This window comes from Hyla sarda, chromosome 2 (genome assembly GCF_029499605.1).
Source record: "Hyla sarda isolate aHylSar1 chromosome 2, aHylSar1.hap1, whole genome shotgun sequence".
NCBI classification, from domain to species: Eukaryota; Metazoa; Chordata; class Amphibia; order Anura; family Hylidae; genus Hyla; species Hyla sarda.
The window spans coordinates 242,608,727-242,636,691 of NC_079190.1; the positions used below are offsets into that span (position 1 = coordinate 242,608,727).

The 27,965-nt window shown below is 40.1% G+C and overlaps 1 protein-coding gene and 1 long non-coding RNA gene across 6 annotated transcripts in view; one reads left to right on the forward strand and one right to left on the reverse strand.

The window, feature by feature from the left end:
* LOC130355920 (uncharacterized) lies at positions 1–27,888 on the reverse strand. 2 transcript variants are annotated; one of them, XR_008888698.1, is made up of 5 exons: positions 27,777–27,888; positions 21,851–21,955; positions 8,837–8,915; positions 8,082–8,197; positions 1–288 (listed from the first exon to the last, which is right to left on the reverse strand). It is a non-coding gene; the product is annotated as an uncharacterized LOC130355920 (long non-coding RNA). The 2 variants fall into 2 exon arrangements; XR_008888699.1 differs by lacking the exon at positions 27,777–27,888 and adding an exon at positions 23,460–23,533.
* Positions 1–27,965, forward strand: part of SRRM3 (serine/arginine repetitive matrix 3) — a 462,774-nt gene that overhangs the window by 182,357 nt on the left and 252,452 nt on the right. Inside the window, exon 4 of one of the 4 annotated variants that reach the window (XM_056556783.1) lies at positions 5,677–5,791. The exons of the other annotated variants lie outside the window; for them this stretch is intronic. The gene's annotated coding sequence lies outside the window, so the exon portion shown is untranslated. The remainder of the gene's footprint in view (positions 1–5,676; positions 5,792–27,965) is intronic. 4 annotated transcript variants of the gene reach the window in all.

The window sequence follows — 27,965 nt, forward strand, 5'->3', positions numbered from 1 at the left end:
TATACTTTTTTTACTTTTAAACTCAGCAGCAAAAGAAAGTGTAGTAATACATGAAGAAAAAACTTTAAACATGAGCATGGCGTAATCAAACATGCTACCATACATATTATCCAATCAGAGTCCAGTATAGATCATATAGATGACAGCTGATGTGATATCTTCCTCTTCTTTTGACTGGAAGCAGAAAACAGTTCATAGCAGAAACAGAACTTGAAACAAAACCCGACGTGGATCGGAATCTTCAGTGAAGTGGAGAACAGTAGATAACGAAGAAGAAAATCTAGTTGGCTGCAAAAATAAGATAAATATAAAATTAAGGGATGGGTTCCCAGGGAGGGATAATACTCGCGTCTTGTCTTTAATAAAATCTATATTTTCCTTCACCAAGGATAGGAAAATCTCCAATTTTATTAAAATACAAGACGCTCATATAATGCTAGTTTAAAGCTTAGCATAAAAACATGTAACAAATAATAACACAAAAAAAAAATAACATATAAGTAAATAATTTACAACAATACTCTAGATTCATGTGCATCAGGCTTGAAATAGAAGGTTTTGAAAGTAGAATCAGAAGACCAGTTAGCGGCCTTAAGAATATCAGATAAAGAAGCGCCAGATTGAAATAATTTTGTAGAGACTGCACCTCTAGTAGAATGAGTGCCAAATGTAGATACATCTATGCCTGCCAATTCCATGGTAGATTTAACCCATCGGGCTCGAGTTCAAGAAGAGACAGGATTGTAAGGTTTACAATAGGAGATCAACAATTGGGAAGAGGGAAGGCATTGTACAACGCAAAGCTTAGGTTGGTGAGGAAAGGACGGATAAAACACTAAGTGTAGGTTAATTTTCATGCGACGGTACACCGTAAAAACATCTCCCTCCGGAGAATATTGTCTACGATGTATATCTAAGGCTCTGACATCGGAAGCCCGTTTAACTGAAATCAAACAAAGTAGAGCTGTTAACTTGAAGGAAAGCAATTTAAGAGATAAAGAGTCATTATCCTCCCAGGAAAGGAAGAGATCCAATAGAACATTAACGTCCCAGGTGGAATTATATCTAGGAAGAGGAGGATGTCTTAAAAGTCACTAGGTAACAGGGGATGCGTCCGTTCACTTCGCTGCCGCTCCGTGAGTGACAGGAATTCCCGCCTACAGTGGGTGAGAACCACTTCACTGCGAAGTCTCACGAGATCAACGGACGTGATCTCGGAGAGCAAGAAGATAGCGGCGGTGACGCAGGAGAAAAAGAAGACCGCGGGGAACAAGAGGTACTGACGCGGTCCCCTGAGACGGAAGAGACGGCGAAGAGGACCGGAACGCTGGAAACAGGTAATGTATAACAAAGATATATGTATAAATAATATTATAAAATCGGAATGATGAAATGAGGAAATCGCAATGGAATGGAAAACCGGGGCTTAAAATACAAAGGGGAAAAAACAAGATTAGGGGAAGAATGGAGAAGAGGGGGAGAATGAATTTTATTAAAAGATATATGGGAAATAAAGATGAGCAAGATTTAGGGTAAATATAGAGAAAATAAAATCAGAAAAATACTGAAAATACCCATATAAAAATAAATTGATGTATAAATAAATCAAATATACATCAAAATTATGTAAATATAATGAAATATAGACAATATAGGAAAATTATTTGAGGAGAAAGCATATACTCATCTGATCTTACTGCTGAGCAGCAAAAGAAGAGGAAGATATCACATCAACTGTCATCTATATGATCTATACTGGACTCTGATTGGATAATATGTATGGTAGCATGTTTGATTACGCCATGCGCATGTTTAAAGTTTTTTCTTCATGTTTTACTACACTTTCTTTTGCTGCTGAGTTTCAAAGTAAAAGAAGTATAAGCATAATATGAGCGTCTTGTATTTAAATAAAATCTGTGGTTGTTTAGCGATATTACAGTTAAGAAGCTTGCTGTTAAGCCCTGCCTAGTATCAAAATGGTAACAGTTCTAATGAATTTTGTAGCTGCTTGGCATGTAATCTAGTAATTTCATTGTTGGATCTAAAAACAACAACTGAGTTTTATACTTTTGTATTTTTCAGCGACGCTTTACATTTTTAGTCGTTATTCTTATACAATGCTCAAAAAAAATGGTTTTCTGCCATGTGCAGCAAAGGTAAAAATAGACAGTTTTCACAACTAGCTATACTATGTGGCTGCTTACTAAAGAGGTCCAACCTTTCTGCATTATCATTTACGAATAGAGTACTTTGATGTTATTCATCTGGTTTAATACATTATATGTGTGTATGGGGGAGATTTATCAAAACCTGTCCAGAGGAAAAATTGCTGAGTTGCCCATAGCAACAATTTGATCACTTCTTTCATTTATTAAAAAGCCTCTGGAAAGTGAAAGAAGCGATCTGATTGGTTGCTATGGGCAACTCAGCAACTTTTCCTCTGGACAGGTTTTGATAAATCTCCCCCTATGTGTATACTTAAAGGGGTGGGAAACATTTTTTCAACTGGTGCCAGAAAGTTAAACAGATTTGTAAATGAATTCTATTAAAAAAATGTTTACCCTTCCAGTACTTTTTAGCCGCTGTATGCTACAGAGGAAATTCTTTTCTTTTTTAATTTCTTTTTTGTCTTGTCCACAGTGCTCTCTGCTGAAACCTCTGTCCGTGTCAGGAACTGTCCAGAGCAGGAGAGGTTTGCAATGGGGATTTTCTCCTGCTCTGGACAATTCCTGATACGGGCATCAGGTGACAGCAGAGAGCACTGTGGACAAAAAATTTTTTTCCACTGCAGTACCCCTTTAACCTCAGTGATATTATTCAACTGTGCCTAAAGTGTATCTTACTGCTAATAAACATTATCAAGGTGGTTTATTAATATAAATACAAGTATCTCAATATAAATGTATTGCCATAATGGCACAGTTTTATTACTCATCTCCCTAGTTCTTGTGGGAGGGGACGGGTCATCTTGAGAGCATAATCTTAATACACGTGAACCAGCCTCTACCCTATGGTATTCATTTTCAGCTTCTGCTTGAGAATCACTATGCCTACCATTAGCAGGGCTCTGGACATGTCATTAAAGCTCAATGGAGGAGACATAGTAATTGGTTGTTATTTCTGAATATACGTAATTACATACTATGGGAATAATTTTGTTTTATTTGAAGTAGTTTTACATTGTTACTATTTCTTTAATATCTACTACATGTGACATCACGGTACAATTCACATTTTTGTATTGTTGAATTTGTTTCCTGAATGAAGAGTAAACCCACTTTTTAAATAGTCTTCACTAGAAATATCCTACCATTTAGCTGTTAGTGAAAAGTAAGTCCATGGAGTGAGTTACACACCAGCTCAGATAGTAGATTTGGGGGTAGGGGGTGTAGAGATACTATTCCTTGGAGAACAGCTCACACCAGCTGAATAAAGAGAGGAGAGCAGATACAAAGCAGTCTGCAGGGAGAGAGTCATATGGGATGTGTCCCATAGAGAGAGAAAACTAGAGCTTACATAGCACAATGTACAATCAAAAGAAAGCACCTACAGTCATGGCCGTAAAAGTTGGCACCACTGAAATTTTTCTAGAAAATGAAGTATTTCTCACAGAAAAGGATTGCAGTAACACATGTTTTGCTATACACATGTTTACTCCCTTTGTGTATTGGAACTAAAAGAAAAAAGGGAGGAAAAAAAGTAAATTGGACATAATTGCCCTGATTTACTAAGAGTGTAGTGTAGGTTTCTTTGTGGGTTGTAATTCCTAACAATTTTTTTCCCACGGTATTTACTAAGGTTTCCCTACATTTTGCACTTTTCCCTACATTTTGCTTTTTTTTTTTTTTTTTTTTAAACATGCTCTGATCTGTAGGTTTTTCCTCAGCTCAAATCCACCACATTTTCTGTGGAAATCTTAGTAAATATGTTGGTTTTTTTGTGAAAATGTCGGGGACATGCCCATTTTATGTGACCACGAGTAAAATGGAGAGTTTGTTGGGTTTTATCAATTCTGGCGCAGATTCTGGCGCAGACAGAATTTCTGGCACACAACCTGACAAAACATGTTGGGTAAATAAGATTGTTTCAAGCATGTGATGCACCTTTAAACTCACTTGGGGCAAGTAAAGGGTGTTGGCAATATAAAAAATCACACCTGAAAGCAGATAAAAAGGAGAGCAGTTCACTTAGTCTTTGCACTGTGTGTCTGTGTGTGCCACACTAAGCATGGATAACAGAAATAGGAGAAGAGAACTGTCTGAGGACTTGAGAACCAAATTTGTGGAAAAATATCAACAATCTCAAGGTAACAAGTCCATCTCCAGGGATCTAGATTTGCCTTTGTCCAAAGTGCGCAACATTATCAAGAAGTTTGCAACCCATGGTACTGTAGCTAATCTCCCTGGGTAAGGACAGAAGGGAAAAATGTATGAAAGGTGTCAATGCAGGATAGTCCAGATGGTGGATAAGCAGCTCCAAACAAGTTCCAAAGATATTCAAGCTGTCCTGTAGGCTCAGGGTGCATCAGTGTCAGCACAAACTATCCGTCGACATATAAATGAAATGAAACGCCATGGCAGGAGACCCAAGAGGACCCCACTGCTGAAAGAGACATAAAAAAGCAAGACTACATTTTGCCAAAATGAACTTGAGTAAGCCAAAATCCTTCTGGAAAAACATCTTGTGGACAGATGAGACCATAATAGAGCTTTTTGGTAAAGCACATCATTCTACAGTTTACCGAAAATGGAATGAGGCCTACAAAGAAAAGGACACAGTACCTACAGTGAAATATGGTGGAAGTTCAATGATGCACCCAGAAATGGATGGCAACAAAGTGCTGGAGAGTTCTGAAGTAGCCAGCAATGAGTCCAGGTCTAAATCCCATTGAACACCTGTGGAGAGATCTTAAAATTGCTGTTGGGAAAAGGCGCCCTTCCAATAAGAGAGACCTGGAGCAGTTTGCAAAGGGAGAGTGGTTCAAATTTCCGGCTGAGGGGTGTAAGAAGCTTATTGATGGTTATAGGAAGCGACTGATTTCAGTAATTTTTTCCAAAGCGTGTGCAACCAAATATTAAGTTAAGGGTGCCAATAATTTTGTCCAGCCAATTTTTGGAGTTTAGTGTGACATTATGTCCAAGTTGCTTTTTTTTCTCCCTTTTTTGGTTTAGTTCCAATACACATAAAGGGAATAAATATGTTTATAGCAAAACATGTGTTACTGCAATCCTTTTCTGTGAGAAATACTTCATTTTCTAGAAGAATTTCAGGGGTGCCAACATTTACAGCCATGACTGTATATTGAAAATATTTTTTACCATAAGTATTGAGCTAAAGGTAAGCATAGCCTTTAAATTATTTATGGATATTGTCGGCAAGATTTAATGGTTTCCAATCATTCTAATTAATGAATTTAGTGTTTTAATACAGAATATTGCAATAAGGCATTTATCGTTAGAATAGACATTTTAATATTTTGTAAATATTAAATTAATATTCATTAAATGAATTACTTTTTAAATAGCAAATACTGTTGTTATGCCAGTAAAATCCTTATTAACTGTACAATGGCATGTCACATATTGTCTATTCATTTTAAGTCATTTTAAGTCAATATCAGTTAAGTCAAGATCATAGAATTGTACCCCCCATTATAGTATTTACTTTTTTGTACAGCTGTTGGAATACAAGAGAAAACATTCAACATTGTACTATGAATTGTAAGGAAAGAGTAGTATCTACACCACCTTCAAACAGCCAGGCGTTATCTGATTCCTACTACAGGTCTTCTGTAAGTAGTCATTAGCCACCTTAATCACAAATATGCTCTCCTTCACTAACACAGTAAATTAAGACAGGGAGGAGAGGTGTGGGAGGGGGAGATGAAGGAAAAAGCTGCAGAGTATTCCTCTGCCTCGCATGTATGCATTGACTGCATGCTGGGAGAGGAGAGGGAGAGCAGCAGGGAGACATATAATTGGTTCAAAACTCATAGCACAGGTTTATATCACCCACATACTTAACAAGCATAGGAAAACATATGCATTTACAAAACTTAAAATATGCAGACCCAATAAGAGGTACACTTATATGCACCTGTTACAGAACTGCAGCGTATGTCCAGGGTAATAAAGTTTTTTTTAATAGTTCTAAAGAAATGTTGTTTTGTATTGTTTTTTCATGTAGAAATAATGAAAATTCTATATTTTAGCAAATTTTTCTTTATTAAAGTGCAAATACCTTTACAATCAGATAAACATTATCCATGAAAAGGGTATTAAACAAGAACATTTTCTCAACACATTTTTGAGAAATTAACCATATTGGTAGAAATACAGCTTGCACATTTTACAATCAGTACCCAAAAAAGGGTGCTAAACATTACCCAAGAAAAGGATATTTAACAATAACATTTTCCCAACAAGCTTTTGAGAAATTAACCATGGTTGTAGCAGTATGGCATCCAGGCCCCACACTGGTTGTGTGTGGAGGGAAGGCTGCTGTGACGCATTATATATATATATATATATATATATATATATATATATATATATATGACGCAGTGACTTCTGGGACGAAGATTCCCAAAGCTTCTAGCACTTTCCAGCACTTTCTAGAGTATTCTGAAGCTACTTCACATGTTTCACATTAAAATTGTGTGTTATTGCTTGAATTTTATTGCAGTCACATGATCTCATACAATTTACATCGTTCGTACACGATTGTGATACAATTTTGAATCTGGGTTAAAAACTGTGGTCAAAATTGGAACCCTGTGTTAGATACGATTACCGTACTCAATGTAAGTCAATGGATACGACTTGATATACAGTTTTGTACGACTTGCAGGTGAATCATGAGCTCAATTTGGATGGTGAAATCGTGATGTGAACCCAGCCTTAGTCAAACATTGACTGGGAAAATATTTATGTTCTAATGAACTTTGCCTTTGAAAGGTTATTTAAATCTAATTAAGTTTTTCTCTTCTGCTTAATAGTATTATCTACTAATGACATTCAAAACGCCAAACACTGACAGCTTGACATGACATGTTTGACATTTACATTTTGCTGCTTAACTAAGGACTTAATAAAGTTATGTTTGTAGATTGGTCAATGATATTGTAAATGCAGGACTATGTCTTGGCCCCAAAATAAGTGTACAGTTTTAGTTCTATATAGGCATCATACACTATATTTGCTAACCAATGTACCCGAGGTACTCTGCTAGCATCCCCATTACTAAACTAGATCATACATTTCAGCTGTCCAGACCACTTATGTCTTGACCTGAAAGGGAGCAGTTGGTTCTATATTTTTTAATTATTATGGGGCAGCCATCTTGCCTGAGCTGTTTTAACGGTATTTAGAGATATTCTTTACAGCAAGCACCATATACATTGACAAAATAAACTGGCTCTGACCCAATTTACTAGAATGAGGAAATTTTCTGGGCATGCTCATGGAGGGGACTGTTGACTTCTAAGCTTCTGCTATTGTCTGCATATCTTCCAGTGTCACCTTTTTTACTATAATCGGTGTACTAGTTTCAGAGTTATGAACATTTTTTTTCATTCATTGCTATTTGGCTGCATTGCGCAATGAAAGCAGGGAGTCGGCTCACCAAGCCCCCCTGCCTCCACAATATTCACCACCCGCTGAGCGGCCTGACGAAGCGGCAAGTGGCGTGAAACGGTCCGTGGCAGCCTCTGAACATGACAGCATTCGGAGACTGCCAGTGAAGATGTTTACCAGGTGGGTGCTCCGTATCAAGTTCTTTATCAAACATAATTGAGCATATATGTACTGTACAATATTTAAGTTTACTGAACACTTTAATTATCACAGCCTTTGCGATCTCCTTACCAAGTCCAAGCATTAGTTAAAAGTCCTGGTGGGCCAAGTTCTATAAAAAGGTGATCACTTTCATGATGAGGACAAGATTTTGTAAGAGGTTTGCATATCAGCAAAAATGTTATCAATGCAAATGTAACAAAAAAAATAAACAGATAATGGCGCTATATAGTGCCATTATCCTTGTGGAGTATGACTCTCAAGGTGATATTTACAGAAGGTGCTTACCTTATTTTGTTGCGCTAGCAGACACAACACTGTTTATAGCTTGTATTATAGAACTGGGTTCTTGTGTCCAGGATCTGGGAGCTGCTGGTAGTCAGTACCGGGTCTGTCATGGAGTGCTGGAAGACATTGAGTAAGAAGATTAGCCCGGATGCCCTGTCTTCAGCCATTCTCTGCTGACAGTTTGCTTCAGGGAGCTGGCTGGAGCTGTAGATGCGACATCACAGTACCGCTCCACCATTCACACAGCTCCACTGTACTTTGAACATCATCTTTTGTCTTATCAATGTACTGCCACCTTTAGCCATAATGCTGTACTGATCATTTATCAGCAGCCTCCTCCTTATCATCACAGACAGAACCGAAAGTCTCAACTTAGTTTTAGGCTTAGTTGTCAGAATGCATATTTGAGGACAATTTTGTTATATAGACAGTAGAATAGAAAATTAGAAAAACATTCTAATTCTTAAAAAGTATTTTTAACATAAAACTTGATTTAAACAATATATCAGTGTTTGTATAACACGGGGCCTCCAGCGGTTGCAAAACTACAACTCCCAGATGCCTGGAAAGTCAAAGTATTTGCGAAACACTGCAATATGTCATTTTCTGATGACACATTCCCACTGGCTAAAGTTTCAAACACTTTCTCTAAGCCATTGTCTGAGTGGAGTAGAGATGCAACTTGTTCTCATTTGCAAAAAAAAATAAAAAAAACTCTCAGTCACTAAGTTTTGAAAAGAACATATTGTACATACAGCTGTTTCGCTCTCCCTGCTGGCAGTTCTCTCGGGATCTTTCTCATTACCACCAAGAAGACAATGGTGAGTGATTTCCCTATAATAAGAAATGAAATCATTCTAATTAAGTAATCAGCCTCTCGGAAGGAAGTACGACCATTGTCTAAGGCGAGTGTCAGCTGGAGAGGCCAGAGGTTTACTGCTGTGCTTGTTTCATGCAGCACTGTTACTACAAACACCAGCCCTCCTGAAGGATGCATGGAAAGAGTTATTAAGGCGATTAAAGATGAACTTTATCTGCATAATTACTTTACAGTTACTTTACTGTATACCGTATTTACCGTATTTTTCGCCGTATAAGGAGAGTTGGTTTGTCTTATAGGGCGAATACACACCTATCGCGGTGGTCCCTGCGGCCGGGACCTGCAGCTAATACAGGACATCACCGATTGCGGTGATGCCCTGTATTAACCCTTCAGACGCAGCGATCAAAGCTGACCGCCACGTCTGAAGTGAAAGTGACACTAACCGGGCTGCTCAGTCGGGCTGTTCGGGACCGCCGCGGTGAAATCGCGGCGTCCCGAACAGCTTACAGGACATCGGGAGGGACCTTACCTGCCTCCTCGGTGTCTGCTCCGTGCGGGGATCCCCTGCATGGCGGCGCTCTCCTTCAATGTCATCACGTCGTCGCGCACGCCGTCTCGTCATCCAATAGGAGCGGCGTGCTTAGCGACGTGATGACGGCGACGTGATGATGGCGACGGAGAGCGTGGATCCCGGGGAAGAAGACGTCCGGAGCGACAGGGGGCACCCAGGGGACGCCGCAACAACGATGGAGTGACATCCAGGGCAGCAGTGACGGGTCCGGAGCAGCGGGGACACGTAAGTACTACCTCCTATCCAGTGGTCTTCAACCTGCGGACCTCCAGATGTTGCAAAACGACAACTCCCAGCATGCCCGGACAGCCATCGGCTGTCCAGGGATGCTGGGAGTTGTAGTTTTGCAACAGCTGGAGGTCCGCAGGTTGAAGATCACTGTTGGGTTCAGAATCTTTTTTTTCTAGGTTTTGCACCTTTAAATTTGGGTGCGTCTTATATGCCGGTGCATCCTATAGGGCAAAAAATATGGTAATGATTATAAATGTTCAGTTGTATTAAATAATGTCTTGGGTATGTACCATGTAGCGAGTTAAAATGCTCAATATCATACTAATTATTATTTATGTAGCTTTTTATTGGAAACCTGCGATCAGTTTTATGCTGTTTTATGCACCATTTTTATGCAGAGAGAGATCTATCACTTAACCCCTTAAGGACAATTGAAGTAAATGTATGTCCTAGTGACATGGTACTTAACACACCAGGACATATATTTTTGTCCTGTACATGAATCGACCGCAGGTGCTGTGTTTGCAATCACACTGATGCCCGCCATTAACCCTAAAGATGCCATGAATAATACTGATCACTGCATCTGCAGCATTATCGCAGGGTCTGATGAGTGAAAATAGCCACCAGAGGTTCCCTCACCTGCCTCCTGGCCAGCTTCAGCAATCTTCTCCTCTGGTCTGCATTCTAGCAGGCCAGAAAAGTAGATCGACTATATTACTGATCAGTGCAGTGCTGATCAGTGGGACCACACCGTGGAGCTTGTGGGTGACAGTTCCGTTTTCACACCCACCTGTGGGGGTGATCAAGTGGATTCCCTGTGAAACAGGACCATCACTCGAAGGCTCCACAGAGCTTCTTCTTTTGCCTTCCTCCCCTCCCTGCTATTGATTAAAGTAAAGAATTTCTGAATCAACTCTGAATATACTCTTCTATGTACAATATTATTAAGGCCCTGCTCGCACAATGTTTTTGCATCATTTTGAAAGAAACTGTGGGGATTTGTCATTGGATGTACACTGGTTTTGTTGTGTATATTCGGCAGTTTGGCGCAATTTGTCAGTTACGCCTCTTCAAGGCACCTTTTGGTGTAGTCTTTTAAAAAAAATGTGAAGCACTTCATGGTAAAATTTTTGCAATAATCATGAATTGATCATTTGCATTTTTTGCATTTAGGCAAATCTACACCATCATTGGGCTGAATAAAAAAAAATGCCTTTAACAATATACTTGTATGACACCTGTAGAATTGCACCTAATTTATCATACTGCATGTACATTTTTGATAAATTAGGCGCAAGTACACCAAAAAAACAACAACTACAAACTATGTAACTAGCCACTTCTACCATACCAACATTTAGAAATTCCCCCCACTTTTTTATTCATTAATTTTTGTTTTCAAGATTAGAAAAAAAGTGCATTTAAAACAAGATGGCTATCATCTTGCCAATTACCTCTGATGTACAACAAACAGAATCCTCCTGTTTTTCCGGAGGACACAATAAAGGAGTCTGCATTATTTTTGGATCTTGGATGCCTTTCTTTCTGCGCCCACAACTCTAAGCTTTTTGTACATTTTCACAGAACATTTTTTATTTTAATACTAGCACAGAGTGGCCCAACTAAAGGGGCCTGACTACTACATGGTATTATTTTGATTTTAGTCACTATATTGTGGAATTGGTAGTAGTCATTAATGGTAATAAAGGTCTTGGTATACTGGATCAGGGATATATTGGGATGTATATATTGGGATAATAATATTTGCTCCTTGTATACTTCCAGAAGAACATTGTCCCAAAGGTCGACACTGTACACTGGGCTTTAAGTCCAATAGAGGGTGCTCTGCTCCCCGTGGTTCTGACTCAAAAATCCAAAGAATAAAAAGTAGAAGAGCGGCACTCCATTCAAATATGTGTGGTTTATCCTGTGTGAAGCATTGAGTCACTGGCTGTGACATATTACCCTTATTCTTCTCATTTTATGTAACATTTATGATTATACACTACTCACAATGATCTATATTTACTATTCAGCTATTATGTTTTAGATTGTCTAATAGTTAGAATTGAGACAGGTAATGTTATGTGTCCCACACGCATGTGCACTGTTGTGAACAGTCTGGCCAGCTTGCCCTCAGTTTACATGGCCGGAATGGAACTGATTGAAGGAGTGCGCATGCACTGTGAGCTAGCGCTGACCCAGTGTGTTGCGGTGTTACGATGAGAGTGGGAGCGTAACAGCAAGTGGTCGGTAGTTCAGATCCTGCTCTCTCCTTTTGTTTACAAGCAAAGCTGGCGTCATGTGAGGACCACGTTGGAGGTATGGCTTAAAGAATATATAAGATTGAGAGACAGCCCACCAATATTGTTTACTGTGTATAACACATGTTTGAATTGATGTAGCCACAATCGGGATTCACCATATGTTGAGAACAACACTGACATATGTATTATGTGATTTGATTGTGCGCTATGTACTCTGGATGTAATATTTATTACATTTGATGTTTTGTTTATATGAATATATTATGCTAATGATATTGTGTGTTGTCACATGTTATACCATATAATAAGAAGTGATGTATTGCTTATTAACTGCTTGAAAAAGGCCTCATGGTGAGGCTGAAATGTTGCACTCTGTAACATGAATAGGTGAATACACCACACATATTTGAATGGAGTGCCGCTCTTCTACTTTTTATTCTTTGCTCCTTGTATACTGGTGTTATTTGCTAACTGTATGTCTATTATGTAAAAATATACAGTATATCACAGATATTACAGTATTAAAAAAACAGTCATCAGGAACAGTGGAAGTTAAAGCATGATCTGGAAGACCAAGAAAAATATCAGACAGAACAGCTCACAGGATTGTGAGAAAAACAATTCAAAACCCACGTTTGACTGCACAATCCCTCCAGAAAGATCTGGCAGACACTGGAATTGCACTATAAAGAGATACTTGTACAAATATGGTCTTCATGGAAGAGTCATCAGAAGAAAACCTCTTCTACATCCTCACCACAAAAATCAGCGTTTGAACTTTGCAAATGAACATATAGACAAGCCTGATGCATTTTGGAAATAAGTTCTGTGGACCGATGAGGTTAAAATTGAACTTTTTGGCCTGAATGAGCAAAGGTACGTTTGGAGAAGAAGGGGAAAAGAATTTAATGAAAAGAACCTCTGTCCAACTGTTAAGCATGGGGGTGGATCAATAATGCTTTGGGGTTGTATTGCAGCAAGTGGCACAGGGAACATCTCACGAGTAGAAGGAAAAATGGATTCAATAAAATTTCAGCATAGTTTGGATGCTAACTTGATGCCATCTGTGAAAAAGCTGAAGTTAAAGAGAGGATGGCTTCTACAAATGGATAATGATTCTAAACACACCTTGAAATCCACGGGGGATTACATCAAGAGGCATTAACTGAAGGTTTTGCCATGGCCTTCACAATCTCCTGACCTCAACATAATTGAAAATCTATGGATAGACATTAAAAGAGCAGTGCGTGACAGACAGTCCAGAAATCTCAAAGAACTGGAAGACTTTTGTAAAGAAGAATGGGCATAGATACCTCAAAGAAGAATTGAAATACTCTTGGCTGGCTACAAAAAGCGTTTACAAGCTGTGATACTTGCCAAAGGGGTCAGTACAAGATATTAACTCTGCAGGGTGCCCAAACTTTTGCAGACGCCATTTTTTTTTTCTGTTATTTTGAAAGTGTAAATGATGGAAATAAAATCTATCTTTTGTTGACGTATTATAAAAATGTCTAATCTATAATTTGATGCCTTTTGGAGATTTTTCCATCTTTCCTTGGCTTCTTTATGCACATTAATACAATCTTTTACCTGGGGTGCCCAAACTTTTGATCCCCACTGTATACCCCAGTAGTGGTGTTGGAGGACTGTTAGTTATACCACTAGGCACAGCCCCCATGTTTTGCCATGCTACACCTTTAAGAGCAGTGCAGTAGCCTGTAGCTAACAAGTGTGCCGCATGCTTGGTGTGTCTGCTAGAACATGCCTTTGATGATGCCTACCAGAGAGGAGCAGGAGAGCACGCCACAGGCTGCTATTCCCATGTCATAGTAATGTAAAACATTCTACTAGTTTCTCCTGTTCAGGTGAATTCAAGTGTCACACTTGGAACGGTGATAAATAACATAAGTTACTAGATAGTTTGGATATATAGAGCTTACATGTACTTCTACAAAATGCTTTTTTTTATACTGCACAGTACATATATAACCAGCTGTTCTTTAGTTAGCACAGCTCCCTGTGACATTAAAGGGCTATACTGACTCAGTTGATTCCTTGCGGAATGTCCCCCTGGAAAAACATGGGTGGACATTCCACGCATTTTGGCAAACGCTAGGACCACTCAGAAATGTGCCATCACTTAGGTTGTTCAGCTGTCATGGGTTTCATGACACATATCAGTAAACTCTGACTATTTAGAATCAGACCTGAAGGTGGAGCATTTTTTCTTGGAGCCTTGTGGTATACTGCCCTAATATAAGAAGGAGCTCCCCGACATGCGATGGCCCCGACATATGATCAAATCGACATACGATGGCCTCTCAGAGGCCATCGCATGTCGATGTCAGCATCGACATACGATGCCTTTATATGTTGGGCCCATCGCATTAACTGCTATCCGACAGCGCAAAATGCTTAAGCTGCTGTCGGATAGCAGTTTAAGCATCCCGGACAGGTTCACTTACCTATCCCCGGAGGATCCCGAAGAAGACGCCGGAGCAGCGGGACAGCATAGGGAGCCCCTGGGACAGCATCGAGAGCGGTGAGGATGCGGTCCGGAGCGGCGGGGACAGGTGAGTATTAAATGCACTTTTTACATTGCACGAATCCCTCAACATACGATGAATTCGACAAACGATGGGTCGTTTGGAACGAATTACCATCGTATGTTGAGGGACCACTGTATTATGACCTGAGAAAACTGCACAATTAGGTATTAACCTCTTAAGGACAATGAGTGGTATGTATGAAGGGTTGTACACAGTTTTTTTGACAGTTTTTTGTCGCTTTTTCCTTTATATGTTACTTTTTGCGACAAACAGTTGCGCTGAATGGTTTAGAACATTATTACTGAATTGACGGTGTTAGTCGTGATTTTAGTTACAATCGTACATTGGTTTGGAATTCGTTAATTGCGACTTTTTGATTTGGCGCAGGTACCTTCATTAAGGCGCAAATCCACACCAAAAATAAAATGACATGGAGAATAGCTACAACAATAGAATGTAGAACATTTATACAGTGTCCAACCAGAAAGTGGAAAAAGGACCCTGAACAATAAAAGAAGCAACCTGATTGGTTGCGAGGGGAAAATGCAACACTTTTCTAAGGCAGAGGTTTGGATGAATATCCCCCCTAATGCACAAATTAAAAACAGCAAAAATAAGGCCCTGGCTGTGCGAGCTTTACCTCTGTAAACCAGCCAAAGTAACAAGGTCAGATTTTGCTGCCACAGTCAGAAAGTTCTGCCTGGAATTCTGGTGCAGGAGTCTGCGCCTTTTGTAGGGCTGCATTTGTGGCAAAATTACAAACTTGCATACGACAATTGATAATTTTGGCGCAACTACGCTCCATTTGACACAAAAAACATACATAAAATCACACATTGCAACACCATTATCGATACGTACCCCCCCAATGGATGTAAATGTACATCCTAGTATTTAAAGAGGAACTCCGGTGGAAACAAGTGGAAAACAAATGTTTTCAAATCAACAGATTTGTAAATTACTTATATTTCAAAATCTGAAGCCATCCAGTACTTATTAGATGCTGTATAATACAGAGAAATTTATAAAGTTCTTTCCAGTCTGATAACAATGCTCTCCCCATAGAAAACCTCTCCTGCTCCGGACAGTTCCTGACATGGACAGAGGTGTCAACAGAGAGCACTGTTGTCAGACTGGAAAGAACTTCACAAATTTCTCTGAAGTATATCTGTAGTATACAGCAGCTGATAAGTACTAGAGGGGTTAAGATTTTTTTTATAGAAGTAATTTACAAATATGTTTAACTTTATGGCACCAATTGATTAGAATTTTTTTTTCCCACCGGAGTTCCCCTTTAAAGGGCTACTCTGCCCCTAGACATCTTATCCCCTATCCTTTGGATAGGGGATAAGATGTCAGATCACTGGGGTCCCGCTGCTGGGGACCCCTCGGGATCGCCGCTGCGGCACCACGCTGTCACTACTGCGTAATGACCGGTGATACAGGGGACGGAGCAGCGTGACGTTATGGCTCCGCCCCTCGTGACATCATGGCCCGCCCCCTTAATACAAGTCTATGGCAGGGGCATGACGACCGCAACCCCCTCCCATAGACTTGTATTGAGGGGGCGGGCCGTGACGTCACGAGGGGCGGAGCCGTGATGTAACGATGCTCCAGCCCTTGTATTGCCCATCATTACGTGCAGAGCGAACTCGCCCTGTGCAGTAATGATAGCGCGGTGCCGCAGCGGCGATCCCGGGAGTCCCCAGCAGCGGCACCGCGGCGATCTGACATCTTATGCCCTATCCTTTGGATAGGGGATAAGATGTCTAGGGGCGGAGTACCCCTTTAATACATCAGGACATACATTTATGTCCTGAGCAGCAATCAGACTGCTGCGCTTCCTTCATAGATTGTAAGTGATGGTTGCTATCAGCAGTCAATGACAGAGATTGGCAGGATCATTCATTGCTTAAAGGCTGTGAACAATAGCGATCTTGGCACTTAATCGCCACAATGATTGTCTCCCTAACTGAACGTCAACACGACAATATGTATGATGGATTTCAATTGGTTTATAGGCTGCTGAAGGTCCACTCACCGACTCCGTGCAGGTCCCTGCTTCGATCTGCTGATAGAGCCTGTTGAGACAGGTTCTATCAGTAGATCGCCAATAACACTGAATAATAAGTGTTAGGAATCTGAAAAGTGATCGAAAGATCATATTATGCGCAAAAGTGGTACCGATAAAAACTACAGACCATGGCACAAAATATTAACACGCATACAGCCCTTTGTATGAAAACATAAAAAAGTCATAGGCATTACAAAACAGCAATTTTAACCCCTTAAGGAACGGGGGGTTTTCCGCTTTTGCATTTTCGTTTTTTGCTCCTTGCCTTTAAAAAATCATAACTCTTTCAATTTTGCACCTAAAAATCCATATGATTGCTTATTTTTTGCGCCACCAATTCTACTTTGTAATGACGTCAGTCATTTTGCCCAAAAATCTACGGTGAAACGGAAAAAAAAATCATTGTGAGACAAAATTGAAAAAAAAAAAACGCAGTTTTGTAACTTTTGGGGGCTTCCGTTTCTACGTGGTACATTTTTCGGTAAAAATTACACCTTATCTTTATTCTGTAGGTTCATACGATTAAAATTATATCCTACTTATATAGGTTTGATTTTGTCCTACTTCTGGAAAAAATCATAACTTCATGCAGGAAAATGAATACGTTTAAAATTGTCATCTTCTGATTGATCGCTTATTACTCATTTTTTCATGATATAAAAAGTGACCAAAAATGCACTATTTTGGACTTTGGAATTTTTTTTGCGCGTACGCCATTGACCGTGGGGTTTAATTAACAATATATTTTTATAATTCGGACATTTCTGCATGCGGCGATATCATATATGTTTATTTTTATTTTTATTTACACTGTGGTGTTTTTTATGGGATAAGGGGGGTGATTCAAACTTTTAATAGGGGTTAAATGATCTTTATTCACTTTTTTTTTGCAGTGTTATAGATGCCATAGGGACCTATAACACTGCACACACTGATCTTTTACATTGATCACTGGTTTCTCATAAGAAACCACTGATCGATGATTCTGCCGCTTGACTGCTCATGCCTGGATCTCAGGAACTGAGCAGTCATTCGGCAATTGGACAGCGAGGAGGCAGGTAGGGACCCTCCTGCTGTCCTGTAAGCTGTTCGGGATGCCCACTGAGCTAACCGGCATGGTTTCACTTTAGACGCGGCGTTCAACTTTGAACACCGCGTCTAAAGGGTTAATAGCGTATGGCACCGCGATCAATGCCGCGCGCTATTAGCCACGGGTCCCGGACGTTGTTAGAGGCCGGGCCCGACCCGCTATGACGCCGGGCCAAGCCGTGGCCCCGCGTTATAGATCGGGAGTGGACACATGACGTTCTGGTACGTCATGTGTCCTTAAGGGGTTAAACATTATTACTACAATAATAGATAAACTATTGACCCACAGAATAGAGATAACATGCCATTTTACTGTAAAGTGTGCTGTGTAAAATTAGCCCTTGTCCTCAAAAAGGTGTTGTAATTTCATTAGAAAACAAAGGGGGCTCTGAAATAACAAAATAAAACAGTATGTTAGTCCTGTGTTGTGCTGTTCCTCTGTTATTCCTCATGGAAATGTGTAAATAAATTGACGACTGGATGTTACTATTCTCCATGGTAAAAGGGTGTATCATTACACAGCACTGAGGTAGGGGCATGCCCCATTGATAAGGGAAATGGTTATGCCATGCCTCAATTTATTTATACATTTCTAGGAGGAGAAATAGAGGAACAATGCAGCAAAGATACATTTTGTAAAAGAGTTTTTGTCTTATGCTCAAGTGCCAAAGAGGTGGGGCTAAGCTGCCAAAATTCCGCCCCTCTTTGGCACCTTCTGGCTTCTCCTCTTTGTCTACCCTATATGATTGACATCCAGGGCTTGGTGTATAGCCCCATGCCCTGTACACAGATCTCTTTCCTGCACCATACTTACTAATAACAGTGTACGCATGGTGACAGGTCCTCCTTTGGGCAGAAGCTTCAGTATCACCATGTGTGTACTGTTATTTATAAGCACAGGGCAGGAATGTAATCTATGTACAGCACTCACAGCGCTGACCCCTGGATGTCAATCATGCATGGCAAGAAGAGAGGGAAAGTTAGGAAGCAGACAATGCTGTGGCCCTTGGCTCCACCTTTTTCACACTTTGAGCTTGTGACAAAAACAGGATTTTATAACTTCCGATTCATTTCCTTGCCCCATTATCTGTCGGCCTGTTTACAGCTCGCAGTATACAGATTGGCTCACAGATTCTGTTAAAACACAACCAGATCATCTCTGCAGTCACGACTCTCTATTTCAAATTCTACGCTCTCCATTTGACTTTTCGCCTCTCTAGTCATCATGTTATTATTCGGAGAAGGATACAAAATCCTATTTATTACATAGACCTATGAAGATAGTTGCCTGTTTCTAAGCAACTATAAATCTAAGGGTACGTTCACACATACAGTATCCTGTGCAGATTTGATGCGCAGGATTTGTAACTGCCAATTAGAAGCTGTGCTCAGTCATTCAGTTTACATTTAAATCATCTGCAGCAGAAAATCCTGTGCATCAAATCTGCGTACATGTGAACGTGCCCTAAAAGTTATTTTTTAATAGAAAACTCCCATCCATAGACAGGAAAAAATACCACTAAAGAATACAGTGACCCCCCGACCTATGATGGCCCCGATATACGATAATTTCAACATGCGATGGCCTCTCAGAGGCAATCGCATGTTGAAGGCAGCATCAACATACAATGCTTTTGTATGTCGGGGCCATCGCATAAACAGCTATCCGGCAGCGCTGACTACTTCAGCTGCCACCGGATAGCCGTTTACGGTGCCCCGTGTGCTCCGGTGATGTCTCTTACCTGTCCTCGGGGCTCCGGCGCGTCCTCTTCGGAATCCGCTGCATCGTCGGCGCTCTCCATCGACGTCATCACGTTGTTGTGCACGCCGTCCCGTCATCCAATAGGAGCGGCGTGCGGAGCAGCGTGCGGAGCGGAGTGCGTAGCGACGTGATGCTAGCGAAGTGAGAGCGAGGATGCCGGGGAAGCAGAGGCCTTGCCGGAGCGTCGGGGACACCTCAGGGACGCGGCAACAGCGATGGACGGCGACATCCAGGGCAGCGGTGACGGTACAACTTCCTCTAACAGTGGTCTACAACCTGCGGACCTCCAGATGTCGCAAAACTACAACACCCAGCATGCCCGGACAGCCGTTGGCTGTCCGGGCATGCTGGGTGTTGTAGTTTTGCAACATCTGGAGGTCCGCAGGTTGTAGACCACTGTCCTATACTTTACATTGCACGGATCCCTCAACATACGATGGTTTCAACAAACGATGGTCCATTTGGAACGGATTACCATCGTATGTTGAGGGACCACTGTACATGATCCATAAAGAGTACCCTTCACCTGTATCCTTAGGATTTTTTAGATTGTTTTCATTATGTTTATTCATTATGTGTTTTCATTAACATATCAGGCGATATTAACCCTTAAGGAGTCTAGACATTCTTATACTCTAGCCACCATCAAGGATTTTTGCAGCATAAAGCAGGGATTTTGTATGCATTAATATATGCTTAGGTAATCTAAAAAGTTGAGGGAATTTGAGAAGGTAATTGGTAACCATACTTGATAATTACTGTGAAGGTCTATTAACATCACGACTGGCTTGTTTTATGTCTCCACACATATTACTTCTTCCAATCCTACATTGATTTATGAGGTGAAAGCTCTCACAAAGAACTGTGATATGAAATTACATTCATACCCCATGAGGATTTTGTCATTAGTTACTTAGCTGCCTGTTAATAGCATATACAACTCACAACTTTTTAAGTATTAATTATTACCATATGTTACCAATAGTTTATTTTATACTTTTTTTTTGCACTAGGCAACACATAGCATAGTGTAAAAGAAGGATTTTTGGGGGGACCTTAAGGGTCTATTCATATGTACACTATTCTGCGCAGATTTGATGCGCAGGATTTCAAGTCATTCAGTTTACATTGAAATCTGCAGCAGAAAATCCTGCGCATCAAAACTGCGCAGAATACTGTACGTGTGAATAGAACCTAAAGCATAATTTTTTATTAATGTTATTTATAAAAACATTTTTTAGGGCTCTTGTCCTCAAAAGGGGGTTGTAATTTCATAAGAAAACAAGTGAGGGCTCTGAAATAAGAAAATAAAACATACTAACCCTGCTTAGTCCAGCACCGCCACTTTGATGATGCGCTCTCCTTGCTCTGCTGATGACTTTCTGAGCACAATGAAGCCAGTAAGGCTGGGTCCACATTACATTTTAAGCAATACGGTAGACCACGGTTTTAGGTCCGGTGGGAAAACCGCATACGGGGGAAAATTGAGCCAACCAGAGTCAGCGTTTCACTCCGGTCAGCTCATTGAAATGCATTACACACAGGCCGGATAGGGCTGGGATACGGAAGCACCTGGTTTTCCCTCCCCCAGTCGTATACGGTCCCATATTGCTGAAAACGTAATGTGAACCCAGCCTAACTGAGGTTGTAGTGTGCTTGGAACATCATCAGTAGAACAGGAAAAGCAACAATTGTGAAGCTGTATTGGCCGCCACCAGTGACAGTACCAGTCTGTTTAATGTCCTTGTACTGTTTTGCACCATTCCACACTGAATAAAAGTTTCTCAATAGTATTTTTTTTGACTTTATTTGCCTGTGAGTTTCTTAATTGTGCATGTTTTTTATCCTGGTCAGTTGTCTGAAAAAATAAATTCCTTTTCCCAAAAAATCATACAGATGTTACACTGGAATTTGAATTTGCATGCCAGATGTTTACGGCGCGGAAATTCTGCTGTGTGAACAGTGCAGCAGTATCCAATTAAAATCAATAGGACTATGCTGCATCAGAATCTCTGTGCGGAATTCCAGTTTGGAATTCAGCACGAAAATTCCATTGTGTGAACATAGCCTAAGAGTGTAGCTATATGCAGCAGAAATGCAGATTTCCACACTGAAAAATCCGTAGCATTTCTGCACATAAATCCTTAGAGGATAATCTACACCAAATGATGTATATTTTGTTGTGGATTTGCCACTGCAGATTTGAAGTGCATTGTTAATGTTTTAATGACATTTTTGTGTATTCTTAATAGCTTTATGCAGGTACTTACAATTCTTCTGGTGAAAGTGGATGTATACTTTTATCATTAGTTACTCTATTAGTGACATATCGGCTGCATCATTACATTTCCCATAATGCTGTTATCTAGATAGAGATGTTTAAAGCAATTAGAAACATACTTAGACTGATTGTTCCAAATTTTGTTTCTGGCATCGCACTCTGTGTTTCCATGTTTTATTCATTGTTTTTGACAACTAGAGTCACAGCTTTTGAGCAAAGCCTTCCTAAAAATAGAATTAAATATTCAGCTTTCACCAGCATCATTGAAATTGTCAATACATACAGCTCGAAGCATAATTTAGCAAAGCTATTCTACATTTTTCACGTGCCAATAATTTAATTTATAGCATTTCTATTCCAAAGCTAGGATGATGTTCTCAGGAATTCAGGATGCCTTAGAGCATTTATTGTTGACAGTTATTGTTTTTACATTTTTTTTTAGTGTTCAGTAAAAATGATTGCCAGCATGTGCCAGCTTAGTGTATCCTGTCTTTTGCATTGTGGTTTCTCTATAAAAATAAATCACATACTTTTTTATAGCAGGCATATACAGTGGTTCAGCTTTTCAAGTTGTATAGGTAAAATAGGTTATAGTGAGGCTGGGACTTTATTATTTTTACTATACACTTTGGCACACACTTGGCAGCAGATGTGCTTGGTATCGCACCTACCCCCATACACTTATAGATGAGTAACCATGCCTGGTAAACAGTATAGTGACACCACAGCGCCTTTAAGTCAGCAGCCTCCCTATGATTTAGTCTGATGCTATGAAAATGATATTACTGTCTGCTCTTGGTATGTAACACTAAAGGCTGTTATGTAATACGCTTTGACCTTTGACATTTTCCTGTGATAGCACGGAAGAGAACGCTTGCATTATAAATCTGTGCTGTATAAAATTGTGATATTGTGATATAGATTCTGTAGGTGCATATTGCCCTTTCATGTTTTTTTTTTTTCACTGCCAAGAGAAATAATGCATTTGTTATGTAATCAACCTCAATTTTGGTTGCTAAAGAAGCCCATATAATACACACTCACACCTAGTATTATTGAAATATCATCTCTTTTAGCTCACTCAGCTGCGTCCATACATTTCAGTATCCAGCTGAGTCATGTTATCCCCAGAAAATTCCATACATTAATGTGTAACAGAAAGTGGTCTTTCCTTTGCTACTTTCTCCCTGTGAACTACTGGATAACATCATCTATCAGATCCCTCATTGCAACTCATAGATCCTTACTCTTCCCACCAAGCTCTGTCTGTATGTCTTTCCATTAAATAAAAAAAAAAAGCTGTTGCTATCTCTTTGGGACCAGGAGAGCATATACAGTAACAGGCAAATCCACATCAACTTCAGAGTTATATACCTCCCTTGATTACACTGCTGTTTCTGCTCTGCTCTTCAAGTAGAGTATATGATTAAGGGTTTTTAATAAATTGAAACGTGTCAGTGTTTCATTCAGTTTTTAAATGGTTTGTTTTGGGCACATGGATTTTAACGGAATTCATTCATATTTGGACTTTTTAGGGGAGCTGGATTTCACTGTTTTTGTTTTTTGAGAGTATATAGTGTGTTTCATGTAATGAAGCCTAACACTGCTCTCCTGTATGTAAGATCTACAGTAACAAGGAGAGAAGGAGACAGGTTAAATTGTATCATACAGAATAATACTCTATAGTGTGGGTTAGGGGACAAAAGTTTTATGTCACTTGTGTCTCACTTCAGCCTTAAAGGGGTACTCCACCCCTATTCAAAGTATAGGGGATAAGATGTCTGATCGCGGGGGTACGGCCGCAGGGAACTTCTGCGATCTCTGCTGTGACACCTCAGTCATCCGGTACACAGAGCAAACTTCCTGCTGTGACATCACGAGGGGGCGTGGCCGTGATGTCACAAGCCTCCGGTGCCGCAGCTGGCATTGTAAACAAACGCCGGGTGCTGCAGGGAGGACCAGGATAGGGATAGGGAAAAAGATGTCTAGGGGCGGAGTACCCCTTTAACATGGCAGACAAACTATGCATGCCACATCAACTAAAATAGGTGTACACAAGGCATACATATGAATCGCTACTTTAAAATGTAACAATGGCCACTAAAAAACATCCTGGATTGCCTCTTCAAGGAACTGACGCCAACAGTATGGTACAAGTTGGAGTGCAGTATACATGGTAAACGGACAGGTTCAAAGAGATTGGTGTTAATGGACATCTGTAGTGCAATATAACTTATCCCCTATCCGAAGGATAGGGGATAAGTTATAGTTCGTGGGGGGTCCGAGCACTGGGACCCCCCGGGATCTCCTGGACGGGGCCGCAGCAGTATTCTGGAAAGGGGGCGTTCAGTCCCCGCATGACGCGACGGCCGACACGCCCCCTCAATGTACCCCATAGAGATACATGGAGGGGGTATGCCTGCCGTGGCTTTCTGCTGTGGACGAAACTTCACTTCCTGCAGACTGACGCTGCCCCACCCAGGAGATCCCGGGGGGTCCCAGCGCTTGGACCCCCCGCAATCTATAACTGATAGGGGATAAGTTATTTTGCGCTGGAATACTCCTTTAAGTGTGTCTGTAATGCAGAAAATTATAGTGAGCTTGAGTGTTGCTGTATATCCCAATCATATTATTGTGGACTGCTACTGTGAGTGGTTCTTTAGTGTTACTTGTCCGTGTAGAAGCCTCCTGGACCTCCACTCAAGCTGCATAATTCATTTAATGTAGAATTACAATATAAGAGCATGCCAGATATGGACAGAATAGGTCAAGAAAAAGACAAAACCAGATGCCTTTACTAAGTCAAGTGCAATGCTTTCTTAACAATAAACAATATTACCTGTTTGCAGTTTAGCACACGGTTAAATCCTCCTTCCATTCCACTTAAGTGAGTTACATTTCCTTCCTTTTTTTCCTGTTTGAGTGGAATTGTTTCTGTTGCTACTTCTATACAGTATAAAGAAATACCTGGCTTTCTGAATACAGGAGTACCCCCAGGTATGCTCTTGAGTATAACATCTAATATATTACACCGTTCAGCTCATACCCTCAGAATATCACCATCTGAAGTGCAGGGCTATCTATTATCCTGCTTTCTGACAGATGCACCCCAGCACTATTACAAGAATAGATCATTTTTTTCATGGACCAAGTAGGGAATAATGACAAGTAGATTATTCTTCATAGTGGATGAAAAGAACCACAGTAAGCAATATCTACTTATGTATTATAGTTAATTCTTTACACGCTAAAATAATATTTGAATGCTCATAAACTATCAGAGTATCTTCACACAAGAAAATGAGCATTCAAATATTATTTAAGTGATTTGTCTAGTGATCACCGCAGTGACAAAAATGGCAGCTTCACCTTTTCCACAAGTAATAATAGTCTGCCAAGAGTTCTAAAGTAAAAAAAAAAAAATTTTACTAAAACATCTTACAGCTAGGTTGCCACACAGTTTTTTAGGGGCATTTATTAATGCCATGAAGAAAAAAAAATAGTAAACTGTTTACAAGAGTAAAGCAATCAGCTCCTGTTTCTGCCCTTGTTTAACAATGACATATCTGGAGTTGGGACATGGGATGTACGGTTAAGCTTAAGAACATGTCTAGGACATCTTGCACAGGAAGTATTCCCTTGTGTTCATAGTGATTTTATTATAGTAGTGGCACTCTAAGACATGGTACAGTGGGGATCAAAAGGTTGGGCACCCCAGGTAAAAATTTTTATTAATGTGCATAAAGAAGCCAAGGAAAGATGGAAAAATCTCCAAAAGGCATCAAATTACAGATTAGACATTCTTATAATATGTCAACAAAAGTTAGATTTTATTTCCATCATCTACACTTTCAAAATAACAGAAAACAAAAAAATGGTGTCTGCAAAAGTTTGGGCACCCTGCAGAGTTAATATCTTGTACTGCCCCCTTTGGCATGTATCACAGCTTGTAAACACTTTTTGTAGCCAGCCAAGAGTCTTTCAATTCTTGTTTGAGGTATCTTTGCCCATTCTTCCTTACAAAAGTCTTCCAGTTCTTTGAGATTTCTGGACTGTCTGTCACGCACTGCTCTTTTAAGGTCTATCCATAGATTTTCAATTATGTTGAGGTCAGGAGATTGTGAAGGCCATGGCAAAACCTTCTGTTTACACCTCTTGATATAATCCCCCGTGGATTTTGAGGTGTGTTTAGGTTCATTATCAATTTGTAGAAGCCATCCTCTCTTTAACTTCAGCTTTTTCACAGATGGCATCAAGTTAGAATCCCAAATTTGCTGAAATTTTATTGAATCAATTTTTCCTTCTACTCGGGAGATGTTCCCTGTGCCGCTGGCTGCAATACAACCCCAAAGCATGATTGATCCACCCCCATGCTTAACAGTTGGACAGAGGTTATTTTCATTAAATTCTGTTCCCCTTCTTCTCCAAACGTACCTTTGCTCATTCCGGCCAAAAAGTTAAATTTTAACCTCATCGGTCCACTGAACTTGTTTCCAAAATGCTTCAGGCTTGTCTATATGTTCATTTGAAAAGTTCAAACGCTGATTTTTATGGTGAGGACGTAGAAGAGGTTTTCTTCTGATGACTCTTCCATGAAGACCATATTTGTACAAGTATCTCTTTATAGTGGAATAGTGTAGCACAACTCCAGTGTCTGCCAGATTTTTCTGGAGGGATTGTGCAGTCAAACGTGGGTTTTGAATTGTTTTTCTTACAATCCTGCGAGCTGTTCTGTCTGATATTTTCTTGGTCTTCCAGATCTTGCTTTAACTTCCACTGTTCCTGATGATTGCCATTTCTTAATTTCATTCCAAACAGAGGATATTGACATTTGACATATTGACAAAACGTTTTGCTATCTTCTTATAGCCTTCTCCAGCTTTGTGAGCGCCAACTATTTTCAGTTTCAGATTTCTGCTTAGAAGAACCCATGGTGCTGATTGTTGGGACAAGGTCAGATGAATCTGGGCATTTTAAACCTTTGAGATTGACATCACCTGGTCTTCCCAGATGATGATTGAGAACAATCCATGACACTGGCAGTCTCAGCTTTGCAAAGGGGGCAGTGCATGCTATAAATTCTGCAGGGTGCCCAAACTTTTGCAGACGCCATTTTTTTGTTTTCTGTTATTTTGAAAGTGTAAATGATGGAAATAAAATCTAACTTTTGTTGACATATTATAAGAATGTCTAATCTGTAATTTGCTGCCTTTTGGAGATTTTTTCCATATTTCCTTGGCTTCTTTATGCACATTAATACACATTTTTACCTTGGGTGCCCAAACTTTTGATCCCCACTGTTTATATGAAGGTACTATACAGTTTAAAGTCAATAAAGTCAGATGATTTTCTGATATGTTTTAAACAAAATTTCCTTTTACACGGGGCAGTTATCAAGTGAACAGCCCAATGATTGCCCCATGTAAAAGGCACATTCTTACATTTCACATAAATTGTGCACCACGACAAATCACTGTGTGTTGGCAGATCTCTGTGTAAACAAGGGATGTGCTGCAGACACTGATGGAAATGGTCCGTTTACGAGCTTGGATTAACTTGTACTTAGTTGATCGGCACTAACCCCAGCCAGCAGTCTTACTAAGAGGACCCTAAGTCTGTGAACAGGGACCACAACTAATTTTTCAGAGCGAGGTCTCTATAGTGCACATAAACCTCTTTGAAACACTGCTTACATTCTGGTTACGGAAAATTTGTATCATAAAGAAGGATTAAATGGTACCTAGCTCATAGGGCTATGCACACTGTTTATTGTTTATTATTAGAAATCTATAAAAGGGCCAATAATGGCCTTTCTTTCAAAAGCAGCACCACTTCTGTCTTCAGGTTGTGTGTGGTATTGCAGTTCAGTTCCATTGAAGTGACAAGTGTGTGACTGGATAACCTCTTCAACAACGCTATTTTACAGGATGAAAAAGGAAAATCCTACAGAAAGGGGGGGGGGGGGGGTTCAATGCCGTCATTTTATACATTCCCTTACTATACTCATTGGTTTATTGTTTATTATATTATAGTTATCTCAGATACCTTAGTGGACTGGAAATGTAACTTGTGGCATGTGGACACTCTTCTCTCTTTTACTTAATGAGGATTCTGTAAGCTTTCAGGAGGCTCAGAATTTCAAGGAAGAGAAAAGCACAGATCCAGTTATCCCTAGAGAACTTTCCTAGTATTGGATATGACATCACAGCCTGAGGTTTAGGTCAGTTAGAGACT